General features: G+C 35.1%; 1 pseudogene; it reads right to left on the reverse strand.

The window, feature by feature from the left end:
* Positions 1–1,159: 1,159 nt before the first annotated feature.
* On the reverse strand, positions 1,160–2,750 carry LOC106322736 (annotated as a pseudogene).
* Positions 2,751–5,276: the final 2,526 nt, after the last annotated feature.

A 5,276-nucleotide genomic window follows, 5' to 3' on the forward strand; every position in this document is an offset into this window, starting at 1 on the left:
TACACGTCTGACTGCGCAACTCCGAGCCGTCCTATGAGATCCATGTCCGATGATACGACATGCACCATGCTGAAGATTTCTTGTAACTTTTTTTCTCCATAATCTCCATAAGTTTCCACAAAAATTATGTTCGAAAAAATCTTTTAAAAAAATATTCAGTTCTTATGTTATTCTGAATGAGACAAAAACTAAATTCTTTTAGTTTCATCAATTTTGTAAAGATTAAAACAAATGTTACGAACTTCAATATACAATATAACCTCTTTAAATTAATACTCTATAAATTAATATACACTAAAAATGTCTATAAAATAAGTTTTTAGTTCAATTAGTATATCGATAAATTAATATCTCTATAAATTAATTAAAAAAATTATAGTTTTGGTGTAGTCCCAACATTATTAATTTATAAAGGTTTCACTGTATAAAGCTAGTACAATCAACTACAAAAGAACCGGAAAACAATATGAAAATTTGGTAAACAACTAAGCAAAAATAAAATTTAATAAATGAAAATTAGAAAATGAATTAAAAATAATAATTTTAAAATAGATAAAATTTAGTAAAGTTATAGATTTTAGTTCAATAATTATAATTATATAAACTAATGAAATATCACACTCTTACCATTATTAATTTATACAAATTTTACTGAATTAGTTTTTTTCCCAGCAACGAGGCCCAAAGCTGATACTTTGAGACACATTTCCTTTGAAAATGTCGGAATGAATTAAAACATTAAGAGAGTAGAGCTGCATATGCTATGAATGAAACAATGTTATTAACCTTTTTAATCAAATGAAAGACCCTTGATTTTATGTTCTTCCAAACATTTTTTTTTTGTTTATTCTAAAAAAGATGGTTACATCGCCCACGAGGACCACAAACACACTCTTACGAATAACGCTCTAAGTGAGGTTGCTAAGACTGTACCGCTCCAGACAATGAGAGGAGAGATTCACTTGCTTCCTAAGTGAATGCGTTTACACAAATGAGCTTGCATTCACGTAAGTAAAATAGATGTAATTTATGGTTCCTTATGTGAAGTTGAAGAAAGAAAGTTGTAGAGCAACAACACAAGTGTGGACCACATTCCCAACTTAAACCGGACTGGACCACAAATGTGTCACATGATCCCGGTTTTCATCATTTTACCGAGAAGGGCAGCTTCATGACAAATCGTAGAAGCTGCCATGTGTCACCACACGGTCACAAGATAAGTACAATGATACCAAATTATGCCCGGTTTAAGAGAGAGCTCATATGAATTAAAAAACGGATTTTCAAAGTTCATTCAACAAAAACCAACCACAAACCGGATTATCAAACTAATAGACAAAACCAAAAGCAAGAAAAAAGTTTGTAAGGATGCAACTACAAAAACAAGCTGGTGAAGATGCAAAGCTGGCAGACAACACGAGCACTCAGTTAATCTTTGCGTTTGAGAAGTCCATCTCTGGATGCTGCGAGTAAACAATACAAAAGAAGAACGCCGTTTAATGTAAAAAGAAAAACAATGTGATAAGAATCAAAAGATACAGAGATGTTTACCTGAGACATGAATTTCTTCAGGATGTCTTGCTTCTGTAGCTCGTCGCTTGTTGGAAGTCCCATCTGCTTTTGCCTTTGATCAAACTATATAGATAACGAAGAACAAACAAAAGAAAACACTTCAGTGTCACAAAAGGAAAAAAGCTCACTGGAGAAACTTGAATGGATTCTAAAAAACAGACAAGTACCATCATCTTCTCAACAGTGGAGCGAGTCTCTGGGTCAAGGTCAGCTAATTTACTGTTCTCTGGCTCAACCTTCTGCGTATCGATCTCAGGTTCGCCTTTCACACAGCATTTCCACCACTCCATCTGATCTTGCTTTGTCAACAGAATTGAAATCATCTTTTGGTCCTCTGCAAAAAAAGAATAAACCAACCATGAAGTTAAAAAAATCTCTTATGCATTGTTCGTTAGAGATTCAGGCATTTACCGATGTTCCAGTAACAGTCATCAGGCTTCACAGAACGGTACAGCTCTCCCGATAACCATTTAAAAGTTTGCGAACTTAGCATTTGAATAGTTTATAAGATACACAATCGATGATAGGATCCTGGCCTTTGAGACCAAGCTTAAGACGGTTCTTCTTGATCTCACATACAACAGACCGTGCTTTAGTGCCACTAGGCACAGGAACGTTGACAGTGACCTCCTGGAGAGTCTGGACCCATGAGTAGTTCTCAAGATCATAACCATTTCCTTTGTTAGGAGCTACAAATAAAAACAGACACACAGTTACTTAACTCAAAGATCATAACCAATCCTAAGAGAGCCTAGACCAGATTCGCTAGTTTCCAAATTCAATTACAATCAAAAGATTTGAAAATTTACCAATGGGAGCAGCTCCCTGTTTCTTCTGCTCCTCCACTTCCATGGGCTCTGAGCTTGAAGCAGACACACTCTCCTTCTCCACAGGCTTCTTCTCAACACTCTTCTTCTCGGCTTCCCTCAACTCCTCCTTCGCCGCTCTAACCGCGGCGGAGATCTCACTCTCCGCGGAGGGTTTGTTGAGAAAATCGCTCTGTTGGGCAAGAAAGTCGAACACTTTCCCCAAGAAACCTAGTGGGTTCGAAGAATCGAAGGTCGCTGCTGGTTTCCTCTTCAACCTCGGAGATGATCGCCATAAGGGTTTAGCTCTACTTGTCGGAGAGAAGAACAAGGTTTCGAGAGGACTCGAGAAGTAGCTAAAGGGAGAAATGAAAACGTAAGAAAATCATTATATATTTAGCTATAGTATTTAATCTGAGATGATTTTTTTTATACGTTTACGATATGCATGATTGTTTTTTTTTTTTTTGAATTTTTTTTAAATTTATTCCCTTTTAAAAACCTTTGTACAATGCTACCTATATAAAAAGAAAAAAAAAACCATATTTTATTTAAGAGAAAAAATTTGAAAGAATCATCTACTTCCAAACCACAACCTTCTCATGTTTATGTCCAGCTTTCTTTCGAATGGAAGAAAACTTGTTGTGAATCATCTTGTCCAAAAGGATAACTAGTCAAGCAGAAGATAGAGGAAGTTCTCCCACCCGACGGACATTTCTTTTCCGCCATATGGTATAGACCACAGCTCGGAAACAGTAGCGAAAAAGGAAGATAGTCGTTTTATCTGATAAGCCGATCACCAGATTGTGCAACAGAGACAACCATTGCACTGCTACTCCTGCACCAGCAAAGCTTCCGATCATTCCCCACCAACATAGATGATTGTATTTGTTTTTTGCATTTTTAATATTTTATACTTATAATCATGTAGCCTGGTTGAGTATAATAACTAGTCAACACTTCAACCAAGAAACAATCAATTAGTCGGATTAAATTTTAAAGTTATTAAACTTTACAAAAATCATTAAAATTATCAAAAATTTATAAACTAACTAGATGAACAAAAAAATCTTGTATATGTATAATGTTTTATATTTGATATTTATTTATATTTTAATTATGTATCATATTTACTAATTTTACTTTTTAAATTTAATATTAAAAAAATTATTGAACCATATTAATGAAGATCCGGTCAATCATATTGAACAATAACCCAATAATTATTCGGTTTGGCCTTAAAAACATTGCTTATAATATATTAGAAATGAATAAAGTTTACTAGTTTGCATTTTAGCTAAATGTATTGTTAAACTTTTTCGTTTAACCTCTCGATAAAACAACTTCCCCCAAGCTTCGTGTTCGGTTGCCAGAGGCGAACTCCGTCGTCACTCACCACCGACTTTTTTTAAAATCTTTTTGGATGTAATATATTACGGTCTCATGACCGATTCTCCTTTCTTGTTGTTGGAATTTTCTTTCGCTAGGCGAGTTTTACTCTTTTGTTGTGTTTATCGGTTTCAAACAGGATTGATCTTCATGATATTTTTTGTCCCTGCTTTGAATCGATTAATAACGATCTGATCTTCATGATTGGATTATGTAAATACTCGCTTTTTACGTTGTGCTTAAATTCATCCCATTGAACTCGATCAAACACCTTTTTCATCCCTTACTCTGATTTTTTTTATGAGAACTAGTCTATCTACTTTATTTATTTTAGCTGTTCATGGGGTTCATGTGGAGCATTTTAACATGAAGAAAGAAGAGTTTGATGGTTAACTTGAATCATTTATGAAGTGGATTCAGGAGAGTCGGCGTCGTCTCAACGATCCGACAAATGGTTTACTTCGATTTGATTTCAGTTTCTTTGGAATTTAATTATGGTGGATCGGACCTCTTTGCTTGAGTGTTTGCAGTTAAAGTGAAAAGCACGAAAAACTGGTATCGGGTTTGCGATGAGGCTTTAGACGCTACAACAGTGTGGCCAACAGAGGAACATCGAAAATGGTGAAGATGAAGCTTTCATGGCGGAGAAGATTTCCGGCAGCCAAGATTGTCGTTTCCTTCGTGAAGGACACATGGTGTCTCATGAAGCTTCTTCAATTGATGTGCAGAGGATGGTGTAGCATGAACCGCTTCGATTGGGCCTTTATTGTTATTTTGTGCCTTTCTTCTTTAGTCTAATATTTTTATGTAAACGTGTCCTTCAGACTAAATCTAATGAAAATAAAGTTGACAAAAAAAGAAGTTAAAAGTATTGTTTCTTTAAATATAAAATTGTAATATATGAAATCTTATGTTTCTTAAGTCATGTTTTGGCATATTATAGTTTTTTTTAATTATTACTAAGTTTCACCTCTTCAGCTACAAATATAAGTTTCAGAAAATATATCAATTTGTTATAAAAAGAACTGGAATTTATTTGTATCGCAGGAATTTAAATAAGGGCAAAATTTTATACCCGTATAAATTTTAACACTGATAGAAAGATTATTATTAGAGAGAAGAGAAGAGTGAAATGGTGTGTTTCTAAACGATCGAACTCGATCGTATATATAGAGAAAAAATCTACTGTGCAAATAGTGCAGCGGGACCCACATCTTTAATTATTTCAACATTTTCGGTGGCCGCTGCTTTTGACTTTCGTAACACTCCCCCTTGGGGGCCGGTGTCACTATCCGCTCTCCCTTAACGTCTTTGTTGCCTCGTTAAAAACCTTTCCAGGAAAACCCAATGGGAAAAACCATAGTAAGGTAAAAAGAGTACAACTACGTAAGCTCCCCCTTGAATGAACAGTCATAGATCCTTCTGATGGCGCATCCCAATGTTATGGATGTGTTTTCTGAATACCGAGGTAGGGAGTGATTTTGTGAAGAGGTCGGCTGCATTGTCGCA

This window comes from Brassica oleracea, chromosome C2 (assembly GCF_000695525.1).
Source record: "Brassica oleracea var. oleracea cultivar TO1000 chromosome C2, BOL, whole genome shotgun sequence".
Lineage (NCBI taxonomy): Eukaryota > Viridiplantae > Streptophyta > Magnoliopsida > Brassicales > Brassicaceae > Brassica > Brassica oleracea.